This window comes from Pseudophryne corroboree, chromosome 1, assembly GCF_028390025.1.
Source record: "Pseudophryne corroboree isolate aPseCor3 chromosome 1, aPseCor3.hap2, whole genome shotgun sequence".
NCBI classification, from domain to species: Eukaryota; Metazoa; Chordata; class Amphibia; order Anura; family Myobatrachidae; genus Pseudophryne; species Pseudophryne corroboree.
Window position 1 is genome coordinate 376,291,609 of NC_086444.1, and position 27,924 is coordinate 376,319,532.

At 46.8% G+C, this 27,924-nt stretch overlaps 1 protein-coding gene across 3 annotated transcripts in view; it reads left to right on the forward strand.

Moving 5' to 3' along the window:
* The window catches only part of MSI1 (musashi RNA binding protein 1), a 335,031-nt gene that overhangs the window by 52,583 nt on the left and 254,524 nt on the right, over positions 1-27,924 (forward strand). The window contains exon 2 of one of the 3 annotated variants that reach the window (XM_063913125.1): positions 16,811-16,873. The exons of the other annotated variants lie outside the window; for them this stretch is intronic. The gene's annotated coding sequence lies outside the window, so the exon portion shown is untranslated. The remainder of the gene's footprint in view (positions 1-16,810; positions 16,874-27,924) is intronic. 3 annotated transcript variants of the gene reach the window in all.

The following is a 27,924-nucleotide window of genomic DNA, read 5'->3' on the forward strand; positions in this document are numbered from 1 at the left end:
TCTCACTTGCAGGGCCCAGGTTCAGCTTACTGCCACTAAACTGACACATGGACGCCCTGCACAGTGAGAGAGGATTATGCAGGCAGGTCTGAAAGTACAGCCACAAACCTGCTGGGTTCACAGAATAGCAAAAGAACCTCAGCAGGCTAAACGACTGACTCCAGTCTTACTGCTAGGTCTGGATTGGCAGAGTGTAGTACCAAATCCCCAGGCCTATTTGCAGTAAGCAACAACAAATACAAAGCTACACAGTACTGGCTAACTTTCAGGAACTGACTAACCAACAAAGATTCAGCAGCATCTGCTTAACCTGAGAAGGGGCCTTATAAAGCAGGTGCTGTCCACGCCCCCCTCAGACCTCACAGACTGTGAGCACAAAAACCAGCACCGGATCCCCTGCCTGTAACCACTGCACAGCAAAAGACCCGAACCGGAGTATCAGCTGCGCTCAGGTTACTCCGCTAGCACTTGTCTCCCGGTTGCCATGACGACGTGGCAGCACAGGGCAGGAGACCCTAACATCGGCTCTGCCGGCTTCCCCGTCAGAGAGGGAGCTAGTGTTAGCGGCAATTCACAAATTGTACATTCAACAGGTGATAATCAAGGTTCCTCATCTCCAGCAAGGAGAGGGTTATTATTCATCCCTGTTTGTGGTACCGAAACCGGACGGTTCGGTCAGACCCATTCTAAATCTAAAATCCCTGAACCTGTACTTGAAGAGGTTCAAGTTAAAAATGGAATCGCTCAGAATGGTCATCGCCAGCCTGGAGGGAGGGGATTGGATGGTGTCCCTGGACATAAAGGATGCGTACCTTCATGTTCCGATTTTCCCCCCTCACCAGGCGTTTCAGAGATTTGCAGTACAGGATTGTCACTACCAATTTCAGACGTTGCCGTTTGGGCTTTCCACGGCCCCGAGAATTTTCACCAAGGTAATGGCGGAAATGATGGTGCTCCTGTGCAAGCAGGGAGTCACAATTATCCCGTACTTGGACGATCTCCTTATAAAGGCGATATCTCGGGAGAAGTTGCTGGACAGCGTGTCTCTGTCCGTGAAGACGTTGCAGATGCACGGCTGGATTCTCAATTTACCGAAATCCCAGCTAGTACCTGCAACGCGTCTGACCTTTTTGGGCCTGATTCTAGACACAGACCAAAAAAGAGTTTTTCTTCCGGTGGAGAAGGCTCAGGAGCTCATAGCCCTGGTCAGAAACCTTTTAAAGCCAAAAAAGGTTTCGGTGCATCATTGCACAAAGGTTCTGGGGAAGATGGTGGCTTCATACGAGGCCATCCCCTTCGGCAGGTTCCATGCGAGGACTTTCCAATGGGACCTATTGGACAAATGGTCCGGGTCCCATCTACATATGCAGAAACGGATCACCCTGTCTCCCAGGGCCAGGGTATTTCTCCTGTGGTGACTGCACAGTGCTCACCTCCTAGAGGGTCGCAGGTTCGGCATTCAGGACTGGATCCTGGTGACCACGGACGCGAGCCTCCGAGGTTGGGGGGCTGTCGCACTGGGAAGAAATTTCCAAGGTCTCTGATCAAGCCTAGAGACTTGTCTCCACATCAATGTCCTGGAGTTACGGGCCATTTACAACGCCCTACGCCAGGCGGAGGAGTGGCTTCAGAACAAACCGGTTCTGATTCAGTCGGACAATATCACGGCAGTGGCTCATGTAAACCGCCAAGGCGGCACAAGGAGCAGAGTAGCCATGGCAGAGGCGACCAGGATTCTGCGCTGGGCGGAAGGCCATGTAAGCACACTATCAGCAGTGTTCATCCCAGGGGTGGACAACTGGGAGGCGGACTTCCTCAGCAGGCACGACCTGCATCAGGGAGAGTGGGGACTTCATCAAGAAGTCTTCACACAGATCGTGGATCGGTGGGGACTGCCTCAAATAGACATGATGGCGTCCCGTCTCAACAAAAAGCTAAAGAGGTATTGCGCCAGGTCAAGAGACCCTCAGGCGGTAGCGGTAGACGCTCTGGTGACACCATGGGTGTTCAGATCGGTCTAGGTGTTTCCTCCTCTGCCTCTCATACCCAAGGTGTTGAGATTAATAAGACTAAGAAGGGTCAGAACAAATTCTCATTGTTCCAGATTGGCCAAGGAGGACTTGGTATCCGGATCTGCAAGAGTTGCTCACAGAAGATCCGTGGCCTCTTCCTCTAAGGCAGGACCTGCTGCAGCAGGGGCCCTGTCTGTTCCAAGACTTACCGCGGCTGCGTTTGACGGCATGGCGGTTGAACGCCGGATCCTAGCTGAAAAAGGGATTCCGGAGGAGGTCATTCCTACCCTGATCAAGGCTAGTAAGGATGTGACATCGAAACATTATCACCGTATATGGCGGAAATATGTTTCTTGGTGTCAGGCCAGAGCTGCTCCTACGGAGGAGTTCCATTTGGGCCGTCTGCTTCACTTCCTTCAAACGGGAGTGAATTTGGGCCTAAAATTAGGGTCCATGAAGGTCCAAATTTCGGCCTTATCCATTTTCTTTCAAAGAGAATTGGCTTCTCTTCCTGAAGTACAGACTTTTGTGAAGGGAGTGCTGCATATTCAGCCTCCCTTTGTACCTCCGGTGGCGCCTTGGGATCTTAACGTGGTATTAAGTTTCCTCAAGTCACCTTGCTTTGAACCACTCAAAACAGTGGAGTTGAAATACCTCACTTGGAAAGTGGTCATGTTGTTGGCCTTAGCTTCTGCAAGGCGTGTTTCGGAATTAGCGGCTTTATCATATAAAAGCCCATACCTGATTTTTCACGTGGATAGGGCAGAGTTGAGGACTCGTCCTGAATTTCTGCCCAAGGTGGTCTCATCTTTTCATATGAACCAACCTATTGTCGTGCCTGTGGCTACACAGGACTTGGAGGACTCCGAGTCCCTGGATGTGGTCAGGGCTTTGAAGATTTACGTGACCAGAACAGCTAGTAGGATCAGGAAGACTGAAGCTCTGTTTGTTCTGTATGCGGCCAACAAGGTTGGCGCTCCTGCTTCAAAGCAGACAATTGCTTGCTGGATCTGTAACACGATTCAGCAGGCGCATTCTACGGCGGGATTGCCATTGCCTAAATCGGTTAAGGCCCATTCCACTAGGAAGGTGGGTTCTTCTTGGGCGGCTGCACGAGGTGTCTCGGCACTACAACTGTGCCGAGCTGCTACTTGGTCGGGGACAAACACCTTTGCAAAGTTCTATAAGTTTGATACCCTGGCTGAGGAGGACCTCCTGTTTGCTCAATCGGTGCTGCAGAGTCATCCGCACTCTCCCGCCCGTTTGGGAGCTTTGGTATAATCCCCATGGTCCTTACGGAGTCCCCAGCATCCTCTAGGACGTTAGAGAAAATAGGATTTTACTTACCGGTAAATCTATTTCTCGTAGTCCGTAGAGGATGCTCGGCGCACGTCCCAAGTGCGGACTTCTTCTGCAAGACTTGTATATAGTTATTGCTTACATAAGGGTTATGTTATAGTTGGTCGGTCTTGAACCGAGGCTATGTTACTTGTTCATACTGTTAACTGGGTAGTTTATCACAGGTTATACGGTGTGGCTGGTATGAATCTCGCCCTTAGGTTACATAAATCCTTTCCTCGTGCTGTTCATATCCTCTGGGCACAGTTTCTCTAACTGAGGTCTGGAGGAGGGACATAGAGGGAGGAGCCAGTGCACACCCAGAATCCAAAGCTTTCTTAAAGTGCCCTATCTCCTGCGGAGCCCGTCTATTCCCCATGGTCCTTACGGAGTCCCCAGCATCCTCTACGGACTACGAGAAATAGATTTACCGGTAAGTAAAATCCTATTTTATGTCTCAACATACACCATTGTTCAGGAAGATGATATAATTTACTGTATATATATCAATTTATTCAATATTGTGTATATCCTTCCTAAGCCTTCTGGGGAGCGTTCTTATAAACTTATACTTTCTGTTATATATCACAGTAGTGGGTAGTGCAGATAGAGAATGCAGGTAGAATTCTTCTGCCTGAAAATTGGCACATTCACTACACTAATTAGTGCTTATGTGCTCATCGTAATTATGGACAGTGCTAATAGAATACAGTATAGAAATATTTCTTTGAGATTGTATTTGATGTGCTTGTGGCTTTAATGAGACTCCCTGTAATTACGTGAGGCATCTGTATTAAAGATCATGCCTTATTTAGATAGTGAGAGTAAGTATCTTCCTCACTCCTTAGTGTTAATATTTTAAATATGTAGCAATTTGCTATATTCCTCAACTGTGCAAGATGCTAATGCCCCTCTTAGGGATAACACCTTTAATAACAAAGGGTTGAATACATCTAGATCAGAAAATAATAATAATAATTTTTTTAATATAAATGCATCACCTTTTAATTTCTAGGTTACCAGACACTTATAAATTATAACTTGCACATTGCTGGCTTTGTTGCTGCCACTGAAGATATAAGTGTGCTAATTTGACTGTGCTAGATATTCTCAAATGGCACAGGTTGTCAGGTATTCCCTATAATATTCATGTATCTACTGCACAAGTTGATACTGAAGCACCTAATCTGTTTACATTTGTTAAATTGTATCGTGAATGTCTATATGACTATCAGGTGGCTTCAAGGATTAGCTATGAAACATTGTTACATTCCTATCTGTTTGTTTAAACCACAACACTTAATATCACTGCTTGCTCACTAACATGGGTACACAGCACATGTCTACTAGATTCAGGCAATTACTATCCTTCTGTTGGATTACAGCAGAACATCTGGTAGTTAATATGGCACTGATTAGATTGTCACTAAACATTGGGAAGAATATAGATCTCTGTAGTTTGATGTTCCGTCTGCCTGCTGATCAGTACTATGAGTGCTATTGGAGTTAGCTAGTCACATTAAGCAGAGCTGGTTAAACATTTCATTGATATTAGAGCAAGGACATGGACAACACGCGGACACACGCTGCCCACACGCGTGTTCCGCCGATACTCTGACAGCTTCGTCAGGGCTGATCCAGAATGCCTCTCATGGTATAATATTTAAGCTATCCCCGTTGTCCAATCCGTATAGTCTAACGGGTCACCTGTGATTGTTAGCCAATCGCTGTGCTGCATTCACGGTCACATGATCCATGCAGCCAATCACGGGATCCCCTGATCCCCATGGTAACGGCTAGTGGCCGCGCCGCATTCCCGGACACTATTGATTGTCCGTGCCCCTTCCTCTGTATGGCTATAATCATATTAAGGTATTTGATGCGGTATCCGTTCACATGGTCGACCATGTTATGGTCGACAGTCATTAGGTCGACCACTATTGGTCGACATTGACATGGTCGACATGGACACATGGTCGACACGTGAAAATGGTCGACACATGAAAGTTCGACACATGAAAAGGTCGACATGAGTTTTTAAACTTTTTTCTCTATCGTCCTAGTGGATGCTGGGGTTCCTGAAAGGACCATGGGGGGGTAGCGGCTCCGCAGGAGACAGGGCACAAAAAGTAAAGCTTTAGGATCAGGTGGTGTGCACTGGCTCCTCCCCCTATGACCCTCCTCCAAGCCTCAGTTAGATTTTTGTGCCCGGCCGAGAAGGGTGCAATCTAGGTGGCTCTCCTAAAGAGCTGCTTAGAAAAGTTTAGCTTAGGTTTTTTATTTTACAGTGAGTCCTGCTGGCAACAGGATCACTGCAACGAGGGACTTAGGGGAGAAGAAGTGAACTCACCTGCGTGCAGGATGGATTGGCTTCTTGGCTACTGGACATTAGCTCCAGAGGGACGATCACAGGTACAGCCTGGATGGTCACCGGAGCCTCGCCGCTGGCCCCCTTGCAGATGCTGAAACGAGAAGAGGTCCAGAATCGGCGGCAGAAGACTCCTCAGTCTTCTTAAGGTAGCGCACAGCACTGCAGCTGTGCGCCATTTTCCTCTCAGCACACTTCACACGGCAGTCACTGAGGGTGCAGGGCGCTGGGAGGGGGGCGCCCTGGGAGGCAAATGAAAACCTTTTTTGGCTAAAAATACCTCACATATAGCCTCCGGGGGCTATATGGAGATATTTAACCCCTGCCAGAATCCGTTAAGAGCGGGAGTCGAGGCCGCCGAAAAAGGGGCGGGGCCTATCTCCTCAGCACACAGCGCCATTTTCCCTCACAGAAAGGCTGGAGGGAAGGCTCCCAGGCTCTCCCCTGCACTGCACTACAGAAACAGGGTTAAAACAGAGAGGGGGGGCACTAATTTGGCGTTAGAAATATATAAAAAAGATGCTATAAGGGAAAACACTTATATAAGGTTGTCCCTATATAATTATAGCGTTTTTGGTGTGTGCTGGCAAACTCTCCCTCTGTCTCTCCAAAGGGCTAGTAGGTCCTGTCCTCTATCAGAGCATTCCCTGTGTGTGTGCTGTGTGTCGGTACGTGTGTGTCGACATGTATGAGGACGATGTTGGTGAGGAGGCGGAGCAATTGCCTGTAATGGTGATGTCACTCTCTCTAGGGAGTCGACACCGGAATGGATGGCTTATTTAGGGAATTACGTGATAATGTCAACACGCGCCAAGGTCGGTTGACGACATGAGACGGCCGACAAACAATTAGTACCGGTCCAGACATCTCAAAAACACCGTCAGGGGTTTTAAAACGCCCGTTTACTTTAGTCGGTCGACACAGACACAGACAGGGACACTGAATCCAGTGTCGACGGTGAATAAACAAACGTATTCCTTATTAGGGCCACACGTTAAGGGCAATGAAGGAGGTGTTACATATTTCTGATACTACAAGTACCACAAAAGAGGGTATTATGTGGGATGTGAAAAAACTACCGTAGTTTTTCCTGAATCAGATAAATTAAATGAAGTGTGTGATGATGCGTGGGTTCCCCCCGATAGAAAATATGGGCGGTATACCCTTTCCCGCCAGAAGTTAGGGCGCGTTGGGAAACACCCCTTAGGGTGGATAAGGCGCTCACACGCTTATCAGAACAAGTGGCGGTACCGTCTATAGATAGGGCCGTCCTCAAGGAGCCAGCTGACAGGAGGCTGGAAAAATATCATAAAAAGTATATACACACATACTGGTGTTATACTGCGACCAGCGATCGCCTCAGCCTGGATGTGCAGAGCTGGGGTGGCTTGGTCGGATTCCCTGACTAAAAATATTGATACCCTTGACAGGGACAGTATTTTATTGACTATAGAGCATTTAAAGGATGCATTTTCTATATATGCGAGATGCACAGAGGGATATTTGCACTCTGGCATCAAGAGTAAGTGCGATGTCCATATCTGCCAGAAGATGTTTATGGACACGACAGTGGTCAGGTGATGCAGATTCCAAACGGCACAAAGGTGTATTGCCGTATAAAGGAAGAGGAGTTATTTGGGGTCGGTCCATCGGACCTGGTGGCCACGGCAACTGCTGGAAAATCCACCGTTTTTACCCTAAGTCACATCTCTGCAGAAAAAGACACCGTCTTTTCAGCTTCAGTCCTTTCGTCCCTATAAGAGTCATATCTGCCCAGGGATAGAGGAAAGGGAAGAAGACTGCAGCAGGCAGCCCATTCCCAGGAACAGAAGCGTTCCACCGTTTCTGACAAGCTCTCAGCATGACGCTGAGACCGTACAGGACCCCTGGATCCTACAAGTAGAATCCCAGGGGTACAGTTTGGAATGTCGAGACGTTTCCCCTGCGCAGGCTCCTGAAGTCTGCTTTACCAAGGTCTCCCTCCGACAGGGAGGCAGTATGGGAAAAAATTCACGAGCTGTATTCCCAGCAGGTGATAATTAAATTACCCCTCCTACAACAAGAAAAGGGGGTATTATTCCACACTATATTGTGGTACTGAAGCCAGAAGGCTAGGTGAGACCTATTCTAAATCTAAAAAAATTTTGAACACTTACAAAGGTTCAAATCAAGATGGAGTCACTCAGAGCAGTGATAACGAACCGGGAAGAAGGGGACTATCTGGTGTCCCGAGACATCAGGGATGCTTACCTCCATGTCCCAAATTTGCCCTTATCACTAAGGGTACCTCAGGTTCGTGGTACAGAACTATCACTATCAGTTTCAGACGCTGCCGTTTGGATTGTCTACGGCACCCCGGGTCTTTACCAAGGTAATGGCCGAAATGATGGTTCTTCTTCGAAGAAAAGGCGTCTTAATTATCCCTTACTTGGACGATCTCCTGATAAGGGCAAAGTCCAGGGAACAGTTGGAGGTCGGAGTAGCACTATCTCGGATACTGTTACAACAGCAGGGGTGGATTCTAAATATTCCAAAATCGCAGCTGATCCCGACAACAAGTCTCCTGTGCTTAGGGATGATTCTGGACACAGTCCAGAAAAAGGTTTTTCTCCCGGAAGAGAAAGCCAGGGAGTTATCCGAGCTAGTCAGGAACCTCCTAAAATCAGTGCATCATTGCACAAGGGCCATGGTAAAAAAAATGGTGACTTCCTTCGAAGCAATTCCAGTCGGCAGATTTCATGCAAGAACTTTTCAGTGGGATCTGCCGGACAAATGGTCCGGATCGCATCTTCAGATGCATCAGCGGATAACCCTATATCCAAGGACAAGGGTGTCTCTCCTGTGGTGGTTACAGAGTGCTCATCTTCTAGAGGGCCGCAGATTCGGCATTCAGTTTTGGATGTTGGTGACCACGGAGGCCAGCCCGAGAGGCTGGGGAGCAGTCACACAAGGAAAAAATTTCCAGGGAGTGTGATCAAGTCTGGAGATTTTTCTCCACGTAAATATAGCTAAGGGTAAATTTATAATGCTCTAAGCTTAGCAAGACCTCTGCTTCAAGGTCAGCCGGTATTGATCCAGTGGGATAAAACATCACGGCAGTCGCCCACGTAAATAGACAGGGCGGCACAAGAAGCAGGAGGGCAGTGGCAAAAACTGCAAGGACTTTTCGCTGGGCGGAAAATCATGTGATAGCACTGTCAGCAGTGTTTCATTCCGGGAATGGAAACTGGGAAGCAGACTTCCTCAGTAGGCACGACCTCCACCCGGCAGAGTGGGAACTTCATGGGGAAGTTTTCCACATAATTGTAAACCGTTGGGAATTACCAAAGGTGGACATGATGACGTCCCGTCTGAACAAAAAACGGGACAGGTATTGCGCCAGGTTAAGAGACCCTCAGGCAATAGCTGTGGACGTTCTGGTAACACCGTGGGTGTACCAGTCGGTGTATGTGTTCCATCCTCTGCTTTTCATACCTAAGGTACTGAGAATTATAAGACGTAGAGGAGTAAGAACTATACTCATGACTCCGGATTGGCCAAGAAGGACTTGGTACCCGGAACTTCAAGAGATGCTCACAGAGGACTTATGGCCTCTGCCGCTAAGAAGGGACTTGTTTCAGCAAGTACCATGTCTGTTCCAAGACTTACCGCAGCTGCGTTTGACGGCATGGCGGTGGAACGCCGGATCCTAAGGGAAAAGGCATTCAGGAAGAGGTCATTCCTACCCTGGTCAAAGCCAGAAAGGAGGTGACCGCACAACATTATCACCACATGTGGCGAAAATATGTTGCGTGGTGTGAGGCCAGGAAGGCCCCACGAAGAAATTTCAACTCGGTCGATTCCTGCATTTCTTGCAAACAGGAGTGTCTATGGGCCTCAAATTGGGGTCCATTAAGGTTCAAATTTCGGCCCTGTCGATTTTTCTTCCAGAAAGAATTGGCTTCAGTTCCTGAAGTCCAGAAGTTTGTCAAGGGAGTATTGCATATACAACCCCCTTTTTGTGCCTCCAGTGGCACTGTGGGATCTCAACGTAGTTCTGGGATTCCTCAAAACACATTGGTTTAAAACCAGTCAAATCTGTGGATTGAAGCATCTCACATGAAAAGTGAACATGCTCTTGGGCCTGGCCTGGACCAGGCGAGTGTCAAATTGGTGGTTTTTTTCTCAAAAAAGCCCATATCTGTTTGTCCATTCGGACAGGGCAGAGCTGCGGACTCGTCCCCAGTTCTCTCCCTAAGGTGGTGTCAGTGTTTCACCTGAACCAGCTTATTGTGGTGTCTTGCGCCTACTAGGGACTTGGAGGACTCCAAGTTGCTAGATGTGGTCAGGGCCCTGAAAATATAGGTTCCAGGACGGCTGGAGTCAGGAAAACTGACTTGCTGTTATCCTGTATGCACCCAACAAACTGGGTGCTCTTGCTTTTAAGCAGACTTTTGCTAGTTGGATGTGTAATACAATTCAGCTTGCACATTCTGTGGCAGGCCTGCCACAGCCAAAATATGTAAATGCCCATTCCACAAGGAAGGTGGGCTCATCTTGGGCGGCTGCCCGAGGGGTCTCGGCTTTACAACTTTGCCGAGCGGCTATTTAGTCAGGGGCAAACACGTTTGTAAAATCCTACAAATTTGATACCCTGGCTAAGGAGGACCTGGAGTTCTCTCATTCGGTGCTGCAGAGTCATCCGCACTCTCCCGCCCGTTTGGGAGCTTTGGTATAATCCCCATGGTCCTTTCAGGAACCCCAGCATCCACTAGGACGATAGAGAAAATAAGAATTTACTTACCGATAATTCTATTTCTCGGAGTCCGTAGTGGATGCTGGGCGCCCATCCCAAGTGCGGATTATCTGCATTACTTGTACATAGTTACAAAAATCGGGTTATTATTGTTGTGAGCCATCTTTTCAGAGGCTCCGCTGTTATCATACTGTTAACTGGGTTCAGATCACAGGTTGTACAGTGTGATTGGTGTGGCTGGTATGAGTCTTACCCGGGATTCATAAATCCTTCCTTATTGTGTACGCTCGTCCGGGCACAGTACCTAACTGAGGCTTGGAGGAGGGTCATAGGGGGAGGAGCCAGTGCACACCACCTGATCCTAAAGCTTTACTTTTTGTGCCCTGTCTCCTGCGGAGCCGCTACCCCCCCATGGTCCTTTCAGGAACCCCAGCATCCACTACGGACTCCGAGAAATAGAATTATCGGTAAGTAAATTCTTATTTTTTCTTTTGGGGAACTTTTCCATACTTTACGATCCACATGGACTACGATTGGAACGGTAATCTGTGCCGAGCGAAGCGGTAGCGGAGCGAAGGCACCATGCGAGGGGACGCGGTGCACTAATTGGGGTTCCCAGTCACTTTACGCAAAAAACAACACCAAAAAAAGTTAAAAAACTCATGTTGACCTTTTCATGTGTCGACCTTTCATGTGTCGACCATTTTCATGTGTCGACCATGTGTCCATGTCGACCATGTCAATGTCGACCAATAGTGGTCGACCTAATGACTGTCGACCATAACATGGTCGACCATTCATACCGGAACCATTTGATGCACTGTGTTTAAATATAGAGATCCGTCCTTTGGTTTCTATACTTTCATTTCTTCAAATAAGTAGAAGGCATTGAGTGTTGTTCGTCTCACACAATGCATATGTAGTCCCACTAACGATATTATTGTCAGTATACATACTCGGCGCCGATATCACCCTGTGCTCTGTATAGTATATAATCCCACAGGATTAAAGCACATATATACTCTGGATATAAATCGCAAATTCATGGTCGTTCCAAAAAATTACCATTACCTCATGAAAATAAAAAAATGAAAAGGGGATTGTAATATTATCTATGATAGGTGGGTTTATAGGAAAAATTAATTAAAAACTGTCACAGGATTTAATCCAGTATATTGTATTAACCGTTTGCTGAGTTTAGTATCACAGTATGAATTTGGGTATAATTTAGATATAGATCACAAAGTCGTGGTCATTCCAAAAAATGAGCCTTACCTCATAAGAAGAAAAAAATTTTTTTATGAAAAATAAAAAATACAAAGAGGAATTGTAATACTGTCTGTGACAGGTAAGTGTATATGAAAAATTAATTAAAAGCTGTCACAGGATTTCATCTAGTGTGTGGTGTTAACCGTTTACTGAGTCTAATATAATAAATCAATATGTAAATTGAGGCTCGGCAAAATTATAACAAGTAGATTACGAATCCGTCATATATGGGTATTCTGTCATATAAACTAATTATATGTGTCACATTGTTCCCAAAAAACAATTTTCTCCTGCTACATGATGTAAATTCCGTACATAGGGACTGTAATCATAGTGTCACATAAATATATGTTTAGAAACACAGTGTTAGTAATAATAAGTGCTGATCGAATATATGGTCATTGTTGCGTGTGAGAAAAATATTGTTGGATCTAAACATTTGGTCCATAAGGACCAGATCAATGTCTCAATTGTGACAAGACGCAATCACATATAGATCCAGTGTGAAATAAAGGAAAGGTTGATACATTTTGATTGGATTTTGTGAACCCAATAGGTGGAAATAAAATTGATGTGAAAGAAATGACGTTTGAATCTGTCAGGTTTCTTGGAGGCAACAACAGGTTCTGGGTCATTATCAATTTGAAGAATCGGCCTGATAGCCTCTAATAGGTCAGGAACATCCACCTGTGAAACAGACTCCCCATCAGAAGCATCTGGATCAGTGGCTGAGGGGTCAGTATACACGCCATCCTCATCGGACGAAGTATCTGAAACGTGAGTGGATTGTGAGGAAGTAAGGGCCCGCTTAGAGGACCCCTTGGTCTTAGGCAGGCGAGGGTTAGATTTTTGTTTAGTCAATGAGTGGTTCAATTGCTGTAACTGAGTGGACAGGAGATCTGCCCATGGCGGATTGTTATGCACACCAGTGCCTGCAGGAAAGTACTGGTGTCAGAACTGTTATGCACGCCAGTGCCTGCAGGAATGCACTGGTGTCTGAACTGTTATGCAAAACAAATGGACTCACAGACAGACTGGGGAATATGACACAACGCACACAGAAGGTGATAGGGTAACAAAATACACACAAGGTGAACAGAGAAGCCCAGAGGCTAAGGAACTGGGTATGTCCCTTGTATTAGAACTGCTCAGATGGGAAAAGCAAGATGTTGTGTTTTAATACGTAGAGAACCCGAAATGCTGTTGCTAAGGGCAACAGCAAAACCCTAAAGGGTTACCAACGGGTGTGGCAGTAAACTCCTTGGTCAGAGATGGAATGATAGACACAAGGAGAGTCTCCACAATCCTAATTCTCACTTGCAGTGCACAGGTTCAGCTTACTGCCACTAAACTGACCCCTGACACCTAGCACAGTGAGACAGGATTAGACAGGCAAGTCTTAGAATACAGCCGCAAACTTGCTAAGTTCACAGAGTAGTAACAGAACCCCAGCAAGCTAAACGACTGACTCCAGTCTTACTGCTAGGTCTGGATTGGCAGAGTGTAATACCAAATCCCCAGGCCTATTTGCAGTAAGCAACAAACAAATACAAAGCTACACAGTACTGGTTAACTTTCAGGAACTGACTAACCAACAAAGATTCAGCAGCATCTGCTTACCCTGAGAAGAGGCCTTATAAAGCAGGTGCTGTCCACGCCCCACTCAGACCTCACAGACTGTGAGCACAAAAACCAGCACCGGATCCCCTGCCGTGCACAGAGCCTATAACCACTGCACAGCAAAAGACCCGAACCGGAGTATCAGCTGCGCTCAGGTTACTCCGCTAGCACTTGTCTCCCGGTTGCCATGACGACGTGGCAGCACAGGGCAGGAGACCCTAACACGGATTAACCGCAGGGAGGATATGTGGCTGTAAAGGCACGTGAGGTTCCATAGGGGGCTTAAGTCTAGTTACCTGCATAGTCAGTAAATTAGAGAACGTAGCCCAAGGCGGGTCTTGATGCGCCCCCGTTGCTACAGACTGACGGGGATAAGGAACCCCCAGAACCTGAACCCTCCGCTGCTATATTTTCCTCTAATGCATCTGTGGCATCACCACCACATATTGCAGAGTCAGCCACAGAACCATTGCCCCTTGTAGCTGACATGATATGAAAGCGTAAACCACGGACGACACAGTACAATATCAGCAGATATGGGCCCTCATTCCGAGTCGTTCGCTCGGTATTTTTCATCGCATCGCAGTGAAATTCCGCTTAGTGCGCATGCGCAATATTCGCACTGCGACTGCGCCAAGTATCTTTGCTATGAAGAAAGTATTTTTACTCACGGCTTTTTCATCGCTCCGGCGATCGTAATGTGATTGACAGGAAATGGGTGTTACTGGGCGGAAACAGGCCGTTTTATGGGCGTGTGGCTGAAAACGCTACCGTTTCCGGAAAAAACGCAGGAGTGGCCGGAGAAACGGGGGAGTGGTTGGGCGAACGCTGGGTGTGTTTGTGACGTCAAACCAGGAACGACAAGCACTGAACTGATCGCACAGGCAGAGTAAGTCTGGAGCTACTCTAAAACTGCTAAGTAGTTTGTGATCGCAATATTGCGAATACATCGGTCGCAATTTTAAGATGCTAAGATACACTCCCAGTAGGCGGCGGCTTAGCGTGTGTAACTCTGCTAAATTCGCCTTGCGACCGATCAACTCGGAATGAGGGCCATAATACCTAACCAAGAACCCCTGTGCAGTGTGACAGCACAAACAGAGGATTCAGGAGGTATATGGTGATGGAAAATCACAGAGAAAAATACAAAATAAGTGTATCCTGTGAAAATACCTATATCAACTAATAACCCTGACGCACTTAGCTCCCCTCAGGGTACAGAATATAGTGATAGCAGTATGAGTGAGATACACGAAGTAGATATCACACAGCAGCTATATGCACACACACAGTCACATGTACAATGCAGAAATTATGACAAACAATAAAACTGCACTGGACCAGCAATACTAAGTAGTACTAAGTAAAGCTATATAGACTTATAGATACATCAATGCACAGTAAAGACTGGATTTATTTCACAGGGTACTTGTACTAAATAGCCCTGTAGTAATGCACTGTTTCTTAACTAACACTGTCAAAAGACATGTAGAATACTTAAGTGTCCTGTAAAATGCACAGCGCTGATAATGCAGGTGGCTTTACAGAGGAGACTTTGCCCATGCAGTCCCAGAATCAGCGCAGCTGGGTGTAATGGTACCCAGACGCTGGCAGGGTGTGAGGGAGACAGAGAGATGCAGCTCCAGGGCGGAAACATTTACTCTAAATGGCGCCCTGGGGCTGGGGGAGGGGCTATAGGTCAGAGCCTTATCCCCTTGCTGGACTTCACCACCGGGTACTGCGGGCGTTAGCAAACGGATTTTTGAGAGAATCCGACCTATGCCCTTGCCCTGGTGGTCTAGTGGGGTCGCTGTACCAACACAGTGTCCACGCCAGCGCAAGCGGCCCGCCTCCTAAAGGCTGCACCGGATCACGATTTACATTGGGTCCCGCCTGGGGACCCTCTTAACTCCTCTCTTGATGCGGCCACGCAATCCCGGAGAGCTGCGGTGTGTGAGCCTGACCAGAAGAACCGGAGCCCTCCGCTGTAAGTACCCGGCAACCAGGGCGCGGGAGTATACAGAGCCGCCGGGGCACTGTGAGAGTGCCTATGCTGCAGCCCTTGAAGTCTTCTATCTTCTTTAAAAAAGCTCTTTTCAGGGCAGCCCTGCCTGTTGTGTCCTGCACTGCAGGCACCAACTTACAAACTGAGCTCCTGTGCACGGAGGCGGAGTTATAGAGGAGGTGGCGCTGAGCATCTTGGGAACAGTCAAAGCTTTTAGCCTGTTGGTTCCTCGGATCAAGATCCTACTCTACACCCCGATGTTATACCTGTGGAACCCAGTGTACCCCGCTACAGAAAAGTCATTAATGTCACAAATCAACATGCATTTTCAATAATTTCAATATTTAAATGAAAACAGAGAGAAAGTGAGTATTTCATACAAGCGGCATCAACTGAAATGATTGCTTTACCCTTTCCAATCTCTTTTAACCCATTTATATATACGGTCAGTTTATAGATTAATGACTGGATTATTTTGTTTTAGTTATGACATGAGGGGCGGGATGTAATGTCGCCCCAAGCTCGGCTGCCGTGTGGTATACTGCCCGAACTTGGATATTTTTTAAAAGTGGCAATCACTTACAATGCAAAACCATGCCTTGTAATTGATTGCCTCTATAAATAAAAGTCCTAGGGCCTAATTCAGACCTGATCGTAGATGTGCAAAAAAACGCACATGTACGATAAAAATCTTTGGCATACAGGGGGGGATGCCCAGTACAGGACAAGTCCGCAACGCATGCCGGATCCTGCCTCCCCACCCTCAGCAGACATGCACTGGACGAGTAGCTGTCTGCGAAGGCAGGTGGCTACCTGTCATGTTTAGGGTTGCAGCAGCTGCTGCGGCCTGCCCCGCAAACGGTCCAGACACACCTGCGTTGTCTGGACCACACCCTCCAAACAACGCCGACACACCCCACGACCGCCTCTGCCTTTCAGGCAGAGGCGATCGCACAAGCGAGATGCCGTCGCATCTCACTGTGTGCGCACGCGCAGTGTAGCTGCTGCGCTTGCACACATTTCACTGGGCTTCAGCCTGCATACACTGCCGCTGCAGCGATCAGGTCTGAATGAGGCCCTTAGTTCGGGCGGCATCCTGCATGGCCGCCGAACTTGTGCGGCATTACAGTCTACCTCTAGTATCTTTCCTTAGAGAATTTTTTCCACTGGTCTTAATTTTAGGACTCAATTGGGCTTAAGCTGTTGCTGGCATGATCAATGTCTTCAGTAACATGAGTGCTTGGCTGGGCGCATTTTGAGCATAATTTCAGCAATTTTAAAGCGATATTTAATTTTGAGAGATATGCCGTAGTGTGAAAGGCAGGGGAAATAATTCAGAATAAGTTCAGGTGGGAAAAGATGGGATATAGGTGCTGGTTGGTTGCGTTGCAGCCACCTTCATTGTGAATGGCATTGTTTAAGTTTTTGTGACACTAATGATAAACACATCATTGTCATTCCAGATGCATAAAATGGCACCTGATACCTGGGAATTTTTGGGGGGCATTGATTGGAGTCATTTTAAGGTTTGTATTTATTATTTTGAATTATTAATCTTTATTTTAGTTAAACGATCTTTGAAATTAAATGAAAGGGAAACTCTTATACAGTCAGAAACCACTGATCATGTCATGTCAGCTACTATGAATAGTTATTGTATGCAAGAGCCACAAATGAGTTTTGCCTTGTACAAATGTTGTGTACCTTGCGGTGTCATGAAAATGTCAAATTTCTTTTTTTCCTTTTGCTGAACTTATGCAACAGTTGAACATTGTTTTCCAGCAATTTCAGGAATTGGCTTTCACCTAATTTGATACAGGTCTGACTGATAGCTGAGCAAATCACTACAAACCAAAGAATGAACAGGTTATTTTTTTATGACACACTGGTGACGCATATGTGAATGTAAAACATAACTTTTTTATATATATACACATATATATATATATATATATATATATATATATATATGAAAAAAAATGTGTGGGTGGCAATTGGCGCTACTCCTTTCCTTACAGCTTGAAATGTCCTTTTCCTTTTTGTGGTAGTCGGACGTCCTATACTTTTTGATGCACTCCCCCGTTTTTTATGGGGTGGCAGCCCTTTTCTCCAGTGGTTTGCTGTTCAGGCTAACCGTTTTGGAATCTGGAAAACAAAAGTGAGAATAGGCGCGTCCTAGTGCAATATTTCATATGTATTATGACCTCCACGTTTGGTATCACCCCAGTGAATTCAAGTTGTACCGTAAATGGTGGAATTCCAACCACCTATTTGAATGGCACAATATCACGACTTCAATGTATGATAGGAATAGTTTTCATCAATGTAATCCTGGTGGTGCTTCTCCCCAGTTTTTACCTCACACAGAAAGGATAAAAGCAGAAAGGACCGATAGTGCAATATGTTTTTATAAAAAAATATACATTTATTCAAAACTGGTCCTAATAATAAAATAGTTGCCCGTACAATATAAAGATAAAAAACAGCTTATCTGTCAATAGTCGTCCATACGAAAAACACCCCAAAGAATGAACAGGTTATTTTTTATGACACACTGGTGACGCATATGTGAATATATATATATATATATATATATATATATATAGTATAAACAAGTTAATATTTTGTTACTAAATCTTCTAATCTTTTTTATTTGATATACACAAATTGTACACATATTCCAAAAAATTTAGTCCATATAATAGAAACTATGGGGGTCATTCCGACCTGATCGCACGCTAGCTATTTTCTGCAGCGCTGCGATCAGGTCAAAACTCGGCAAAACTGCGCATGCATATGCACCGCATTGCGCAGGCGCGTCGTACAGGTACAAAGTGGATCGGTGCTGGGCGATGGATTTTACGAAGAATCCATTCGCACAGTCGATCACAAGAAGATTGACAGGAAGAAGGCGTTTACGGGTGTCAACTGACCGTTTTCAGGGAGTGGTTGAAAAACGTAGGCGTGTCCAAGCGTTTGCAGGGCGGGTGTCTGACGTCAGTTCCGGGACCGAACAGGCTGAAGTGATTGCAGCGGCTGAGTAAGTTCAGAGCTACTCAGAAACTGCACAAAACTTTTTTGTACCGCTCGGCTGCACAAGCGATCGCACACTTGCAAAGCGAAAATACACTCCCCCATAGGCGGCGACTATCTGATCGCAGCGCTGCAAAAAATAGCTAGCGACCGAGCAACTCAGAATGACCCCCTAAATGAGAGTGAGAAGGCAAGCACTGCCTTGCAACACTCTTGGGGATATTCAATTGTTTGAAAAGTCAGTTGGATGTCTGTATTTTCCTATCTAATAGACAGGGAAAAGCAGACACCCAATCGACTTTTCAAACATTTGAATTCCCCCGACTGTATTTCTTCTATGTTGATAGTTATATTGTTGCCCAAATCGATGTAAGATATTGTGGGGGGCAGGGACATGCGGTGAGCTAAAAGGCTAAGGAGGCACTAGCTAGCATCAGAGCCAGATTTACACACAAAATATGAGCCAAAGGGTACATCTGGGCGTTATATACAGGTGCAGCAGTATAAACTCCTGGAAATTTGGTGAGTTTTGATCAGAGATGTGCGGAAAAGATACACAGGTGAGGCACTGCCTCACCTGCCATAGACTTTTTACTCCAGAGATTTGGCTATAAAAATGATTAGAATAATGCAAAGAAGATATTTCTAACATATTCTTTGTATTTTTCATACACTTTATAAATCAAAACTCTGGTACAAATGTAAGTATGACAGGAAAGGCTCTGCCTCACCCCACCGCATGTCACTGGTGGGGGGGGGGGGAATTAAATTAGCTCCGATTACCCAGCCATTTATCGCAATCGGATTTTTACCAGACTTCGCTAAATTATGACAGTAAAAAGCGGCTTATCGATGATTTGTGTATTCCCGAGATTCCACTTATTCTATGGCAAATTTGCAAAAATTGGATTCTTGCCGTCAAAAGAAAAGTGTAGGAGAAAATGGGGAAAATCTGCCTGTCTCCCCCCAAAAAGCCAAACTAAGATGGGAAAACAATATAGAAGTCTTTTAGTGATCATAATAAAAAGATTTGGGTACTTAAATTGGGTCAAATGGCTGTTCTATGCATTTTTCTTAAAACATTAAAAAATGATAGAAAGCAAGTGTTTTTCAGCAAAATAAATGCTCAGATTAAATTGGGGATACACAAGATGGGTTATTTACATATTTGGGATATTTTAAGCCATTTTCCAAAAATGTTCAACCCCCCCCCAAAAAACAACAACAACAAACAAACAAACTGTTACTCCCACCTGAAATCTTTAAACACTTCTCCCACTTATAAAGCACTCCAATATACATGTCCTATACCTTGTACCCCAATTTTCATAATTTTGCACTTTTTTTACCCCCAAAATTTACATTGGGCATTTAACTATAATCAAAGACTTCTAAGTGCCTAATTAGTCATTCAGGGGGGTATCCCAGGGGTGCGGAAACAAATCCTAATATTTTATACTTAAAATAGGGATTTTCCCCAAGCTTATCAACTGCTCAGAGGCAGTGAAGTGAAATGTATGGTAAATCCATGGAGAATTATCGCTGTAAATTTTTCACGGACACTTAAATAGGGGCTTATCGCTGCTCACGATAAAATCTCAATTTTCTTACGTCCTAGAGGATACTGGAGATCCATTTAGTACCATGGGGTATAGACGGGTCCACTGGGAGCCATGGGCACTTTAAGAATTTGATAGTGTGGGCTGGCTCCTCCCTCTATGCCCCACCTACCAGACTCAGTTTAGAAAATGTGCCCGGAGGAGCCGCTCACGCTTATGGAAGCTCCTAAAGAGTTTTCTTCATTTATTTTTCTGTTTGTTATTTTCAAGCAGGACTGGATGGCAGCAGCCTGTCTGCTTCGTTGGACTTAAAGGGTGGGGGGATGGCCCAACCTCTTGAATGGTTAATGGTCCCGTTCCCCGGTGACAGGACATAGCTCCTGAGGGAACTATTCGCAAGCCCCACCACGGCGAGCGTACCCTACCGGAGCACGCCGCCACCCCTAACAGAGCCAGAAGAAAGAAAAGTGGTGAGTACTAAGCCGGCGTCCCTGTTAGCGGGTCACCGCCCAATATGGCGGCATGAGGGTACAGAGATGCACGGCTTCTAACCAGGTTGGATTGCGTCTCCAGACTCAGTACACAACTGCATCTCAGTACACTGTACACAGTACCCACACTGGCAAACAAAGCCTTAAAACGGTTCTGTCTCCAATTTAAGCACAAATTACCTCAGCCAGTATAAAAAAAGCAAGACTGCGCGCCATTGAAGAGGCGGGGCTTCACTATGAGCGGATCCAGCAGCTCACCAGCGCCATTTTTCCTCTGCAGTGGACACAGACGCTGACTGACAGGGACACGCAGCTCCTCCGGTGGGACTCCAGATTACCTCAGCGGTACCAGGGGGTCATAGCAGGGAAGGGGAGCGATTACTAGTGTACTAAGTCCCCAATCTGGGTACTTAGTCTGCGACCTGGCTAAGCTTGGCATTAGCGATAAGGGGGCGGTGTGCTGGCTCCAAATACCTCTGTATCTCCCTGGAAGGGCTCTCTGTGGGTTAATTGTGCTTTTAACCTTTCCTGTGTGTGTGTGTGTGTGTGTGTGTGCTCTGTCACATTTACAATATGTCAGGCAAAGAGCGTGTTTCATGTACGGAAGAGTGTTCCTCTTCCCCAGGGAGCTCACTACTATGTACTCAGTGTAGTGCACCTTCTCAGGCTAGCGGGGCTGAACCAGCGTGGCTGGATTCCCTCAAAGGAATGATTTCCAATATCTCTAATAAATTGTCACGAGAAAGAGACGCAATACTTAAGACAGTCTTTGGATGAGATTATGAACAGAGACTCAATCCCCAAACAAGCGTCGCAGTCCCTTGCCATTTGTCCACAAAAACGAACTCTGGCCCATATCCTGCAGTCTGACTCTGACGCTGAGGGGTTAGAGATGGAGGAGGGGGGAGGTGGATTCAGAAGGGCAGGACGCTGCTCTGTCACAGGGAATAGAGGCTCTTATAGAAGCTATCAGAGATGTGCTACAAATTCCTGGTGACAGAGGAGTGTGAGGAATTTTATTTTAATGTAAAAAAGAAGTCCTCAGTCACTTTTCCTGTGTCAAAGGAGCTGAATACTCTGTTTGAAGGACTGTGGGTTAATCCTGATAAGAAATTTAAAATCCCTAAAAGGTTACTGTTATCTTTTCCTTTTCCTCCTGAGGATAGGAAAAAATGGGAAAGTCCACCGGTAGTGGATGCACCTGTGTCCAGGTTGTCACGGAAGATTGTGTTACCCATCCCTGGTGCAGCCTCCCTGAAAGACACAGCTGATCGTAAGATTAAGACTACTCTCAAATCCTTGTACGCAGCTGCTGGGGTGGCTCAGAGACCCACAATAGCATGTGCGTGGATTACTAAAGCCATTGCTAAATGGTCGGGTTATCTTATTGAAGGGTTGGATTCCTTATCTAGGGGGGAGATTGTGTTACTACTGCAACATATACAGGACTCTGCAAACTTTATGGTGGAAGCCATAAAAGAAGTAGGCTTGCTTAATGCACGCACCACTGCTATGGCAGTGTCAGCACGTAGGGGCTTATGGTTACGCCAGTGGACTGCGGACGCGGACTCCAGGAAAGGCATGGAAGGCCTACCCTTCACAGGAGATGCATTATTTGGAGATGAACTGGACAAATGGATCTCCACATATCTTCCTTCTGCAGCTCTCCCAACCAGGAAGACCTACTCAGGACCTACCCTACAGTCCTTTCGGACTGCCAGGTTTAAGGGCAAAGTCAGAGGAACTTCTACTGCCAACAGAGGCGCTAGCGGTAAACAACGCAAACCAGCAACTGCCGGTTCTCAGGAACAGAGCTCCAGTTCTGCTTCCTTAAAGCCTTCTGTATGACGGTGGACTGCGAGGCCTGGAAAACTGGAAGGTGGGAGCCCGACTAAAAAATTTCAGGCACATCTGGACAACATCATGCCAGATCCCTGGGTGATAGATCGTATTTCCCAGGCTAGAGACTGGAGTTTCAGGAGCTCCCACCTCACAGATTCTTCAAATCAGGCTTAACAGTTTCACAAGAGGCAAGTATAACCTTACAGGATGCCATTCAAAAACTGGTACAGACTCAGGTCATTGTTCCAGTTCCACCTCATCTACAAAACAAGGGGTACTATTCCAGCTTGTTTGTAGTACCGAAACCGGACGGTTCGGTAAGGACGATTTTGAATCTAAAATCGTTGAACCCGTACTTACGAGTGTTCAGATTCAAGATGGAGTCTCTGAGAGCGGTAATCTCAGGTCTGGAGGAGGGGGAATTCCTAGTGTCTCTGGATATCAAGGATGCGTACCTTCACATTCTGATATGTCCGCCTCACCAGGATTATCTACGCTTTGTACTATAGGACTGTCACTACCAGTTCCAGGACCTGCCATTTGGTCTTTCCACGGCACCGAGGGTGTTCACCAAGGTGATGGCAGAGATGATGTTTCTCCTTCGCAAGCAGGGAGTGAACATAATTCTGTACCTGGATGATCTTCTGATAAAGGCACCGTCCTGGGGAAGGTTGTTGGACAGCATTGGTCTCACAACCAAACTACTTTTGGATCACGAAATCTCACTTAGAGCCAACTCTGAGGCTCCCATTTCTGGGAATGATACTGGGCACAAAGTCACAGAAAGTTTTTCTTCTGTTGTAAAAGGCTTTGGTAATCCAGTCAATGGTTCGGTATGTCCTGAAGCCAACCCGGATATCGGTGCATCTATGCATTCGTCTTCTGGGGAAAATGGTGGCCTCTTACGAGGCGCTTCAGTACGGAAGGTTTCATGCGAGGCCCTTCCAGCTGGATCTGTTGGACAAATGGTTCGGATCGCATCTTCACATGCACCAGAGGATCCGTCTGTCGCCAAAGGCCAGGATCTCTCTTCTGTGGTGGCTACAGACTTCTCACCTAATCGAGGGCCGACGGTTCGGGATTCAGAATTGGATTCTACTAAACACAGACGCAAGCCTCAGAGGTTGGGAAGCGGTCACCCAGAGGGTGCAGTTTCAAGGAAGATGGTTAAGTCAGGAAGTCGTCCTTCCAATCAACATTCTGGAACTAAGGGCTATATACAACGCCCTTCTGCAGGCCTCATATCTTCTTCAAGATCAGGCCATTCACGTTCAGTCGGACAATGCGACGGCAGTAACGTACATAAACCGACAAGGCGGAATGAAAAGCAGAGCAGCAATGTCAGAGGTATCAAGAATTCTCCTCTGGGCAGAAAAACACGCTGTGGTGTTGTCGGCGGTCTTCATTCCGGGAGTAGACAACAGGGAAGCAGACTTCCACAGAAGACACGACCTGCATCCGGGGGAGTGGGGCCCTCATCTGGAGGTGTTCAGGTACTTGACACGTCGATGGGGATGTCCACAAATTGAAATGATGGCCTCTTGTCTCTTCTGGAGATGCTCCTGGAAGATCCGTGGCCTCTACCTCTTCCCGAGGATCTCCTGCAACAGGGGCCATTTGTCTATCAAGACTTAACACGGCTACATTTGACGGCATGGAAGTTGAACGGCTGATTCTAGCCAGGAGAGGCATCCCTGACAGGGTCATCCTGACTATGATCCAAGCCAGGAAAGTAGTAATATCTAAACATTACCACCGTATTTGGAAGAAATACGTCTCTTGGTGTGAGAGCAGAAAATATTCTGTGGTGGAATTTCATCTGGGACGTTTCCTGCTTTTTCTGCAGTTGGGTGTGGATGTGGGCCTACGTCTGGGCTCCATAAATGTCCAGATTTCGGCCTTGTCCATTTTCTTTCAGAAACAAATGGCATCTCTTTCTGAGGTCCAGACATTCTTGAAAGGTGTTCTGCACATCCAGCCTCCCTTTGTGCCTCCCATGGCACCTTGGGACCTCAATTTGGTGCTGAAGTTCCTCCAATCGGAATGGTTTGAACCATTACAGGAGGTAGACGTACTATATCTTACATGGAAAACCGTCACACTCTTGGCCTTGGCCTCAGCAAGTCGTGTGTCGGAGCTGGGGGCGTTGTCTCACAAGAGCCCCTATTTAATCTTCCATGAGGACAGAGCTGAACTCAGGACTCGTCAGCAATTTCTTCCTAAGGTGGTGTCTGCGTTTCACATCAACCAACCAATTGTGGTTCCGGTTGTTACTGACACCTCTGTTACTTCAAAGTCTTTGGATGTTGTGAGGGCTTTGAAGGTGTATGTGAGGAGAACAGCTAGTCACAGGAAATTAGACTCGCTGTTTGTTCTTTATGATCCCAATAAGATTGGGTGTCCTGCTACAAAGCAGTCCATGGATCAGGCTCACTATCCAGCATGCTTATTCCATGGCAGTATTGCCGATTCCAAAATCTGTACAGGCCCACTCGACTAGGTCAGTGTATTCTTCTTAGGCGGCTGCCCGGGGGTGTCTCGGCCTTACAGCTCTGTTAAGAAGCTACTTGGTCAGGTTTAAACACGTTTGCAAAGTTGTAGAAGTTCGATACCTTGGCCTCTGATGACCTTCAGTTTAATCAATCAGTTCTGCAGGACCCTCAGCACTCTCCCACCCGGTTTGGGAGCTTTGGTACTTCCCCGTGGTACTAAATGGATTCCCAGTATCCTCTAGGGCAGTGATTTTCAACCTTTTTAAACTCGTGGCACACTAACCAAGATTTTAAAATTGCCAAGGCACACCATCGTTTTATTTGGCCCCGCAGTAATAAAACACATTGGCTCCCATTGTAATAAAACAGATTTATATTAATGCCACAAACTGCCCTCATAGTAATTCCACTCATTACCCCCTTAGTAATGCCACACACCTGCCCCCCCATAGTAATTATACACACATACCCCCATTGTAATTCCCCACACATGCCCCCATTGTAATTCCCCACACCTGCCCCCCTATAGTAATTCCACACACCTTCCCCCCCATAGTAATTCCACACACCTGTTCCCCATAGTAATTCCATACACCTGCCCCCCACCATAGTAATTCCTCACACATTAATGTTTGTTTGTTTATATATATATATATATATATATATATATATATACCAACAAATAGAAAACCACAGCACTCGCCACCCCAGAAGTGGGGTGCAGTATCCGCACTCGCCACTAATAGGGTGGGGTGCATGCAGCCCATGGCCACCTACTCAAAAATATAGAAACAGAAAGTTCAGCACTCACCAAAATAAACTCACTTATCCTCACAACATCAATGAATAAATGATGGGAGTTTAGTTAGTGAATTGGCCAATGCACGGAAGCCTGCAAACCGCTCGCCAAGGTACCCCACCTTCATGCAGGTCCTACACTATCACAAAATCATAAAAATTAAAACCTGGCAACTGTATCACATAATATAACTGCAAATATGCCCACTTGGTTTAAGGTGTACCTGCCATGAACTCCATGGCTTTTAAAGGGTACACTAGTCACCTGACACTGGCTGATAAATTACTGAAAGGCAGCTGACACAGGTTTAAGATAATAGGGGTACATGAACAAAGCTTGTGGCCACAGTTAATGAGTTAACCAGGGATTAACCCTAAAATATACCAAAAATAGAAAACCACAGCACTCGCCACCCCAGAAGTGGGGTGCAGTATCCGCACTCGCCACTAATAGGGTGGGGTGCATGTAGCCCATGGTCACCTACTCAAAAATATAGAAACTGAAAGTTCAGCACTCATCAAAATAAGCTCACTTATCCTCACAACATCAATGAATAAATGATGGGGGTTTAGTTAGTGAATTGGCTAATGCACGGAAGCCTGCAAACCGCTTGCCAAGGTACCCCACCTTCATTGTAACCATAAATCTTGCCCTCTCTGTGGGGAGAAGTGAGGAGCACTGGGACGAGGCAGCATGGAGGAGGAGAAGGAGGAGCAGCAGCGAGTGAGTGAGTGTACTGTGCACTGCAAACGGGGGAATGCGACATGCGGTGTGTGACCTATGAGTCACCATAGGTCATGGGCTGGCTGTCGCTGAAGTGCAGCGCTGCCCGGCGACCAGGCATGTCTGGCTGGCTGCTGCGGCAAATCTATGTGGGGGGCGGCAGCGGGTCTGTGTGTGGTCGGCGGCATGTCTGTGTGCGGTCGGCGGAGGGTCTGTGTGGCGGGCGGCGGAGGGTCTGTGTGGCGGCACACCTGGCAACTGCTCGCGGCACACCAGTGTGCCAAGGCACACCTGTTGAAAAAGGCTGCTCTAGGACGTAAGAGAAAATAGGATTTCTTCTGTGGGGTACACTGGGCCCCACAAGGATAGACATAGGGGGTGTAGAGTAGGATCTTGATCCGAGGCACCAACAGGCTGAAAAACGTTGACTGTTCCCAGAATGCATAGCGCCGCCTCCTCTATAACCCCGCCTCCCTGCACAGGAGCTCAGTTTTGTAGTTGGTGCCGCAGATAGCAGGTACATAACAGAGGGGCTGCTCCAGGCAGCCCTAAGAAGAGCTTATTTGAAGAAAAAGTGAAGACTACAAGGGCAGCAGCGGTGTGTAAATGTCAGAGACATTCACTGCTGCAGCTCCAGCTCTCCCCAGCGGCGCTGTACACTCCCGAGCCCTGGTTGCCGGGTAACTACAGCAGGAAACTCCGGTTTTCTTCATGGTCAGGCACACATGACGGGGACTCTCCGGGATCGCGTGCCCGCACTTCGGGAGGTGGTGAGTGGGTCCCGCTTGCGGAACCCGTACTTTATCGCGATCTGGTGCGGTCAGTGGGAGGTGGGCCGCGCGCGCTGGCGGTGGACACTGTGGCAGTACAGGCGATCCCACTAGATCACCAGGGCATGGGCGCAGGTCAGGTTTTCTCTCTAAACCATTTTAATAGTAGCCCACAGTACCCGGTGGTTTTGCTAGCAGGGGGATAAGGCTTAGACCTGAATCCCCTCCCCCAGCCCTGGGGCGCCATTTCCTGCAAATGTTCCCGCCCTGGAGCTGCATATCTGTCTCTCCTTCACTCCCTGTCAGTGTATGGGCGCCATTTCTATTGGGCTGGTTAACTAAAAACTGAGCTCCTGTGCAGGGAGGCGGGGTTATAGAGGAGGCGGCGCTATGCATTCTGGGAATAGTCAAAGCTTTTCAGCCTGTTGGTGCCTCGGATCAAGATTCTACTGTACACCCCTATGTCTATCCTTGTGGAGCCCAGTATACCTCGTAGAAAGAGTTTTAACAAAGGTAAGTTCTTACCATAAAACTCGTTGTTTCTTTGTGATCTTTAGTCACCATATACCTCTTGAATTCCCTGTTTGCGGAATATATAAACTGCACAGGGGGTGCTTATCAGGTATATTGCTGCTGATATTGTACTGTGTTGCCTGAGATTGTGCTTTTGGCTATGTCAGAGCTGGAGCAACAGAGCTGGAGCTGATCCCACAGTGTGTTAAGGTGACGCTGCAGGCATATTTGAGGAAAACTTGGCAGCAGAGAGTTCAGGTTCTGGGGGTTCCCTACCCCCCAGTGGAATAGTGGCAACGGGGGTTCAAAATTACCCACCTTGTGCTACATTTTCCTCTATATTAACTACGCTTGT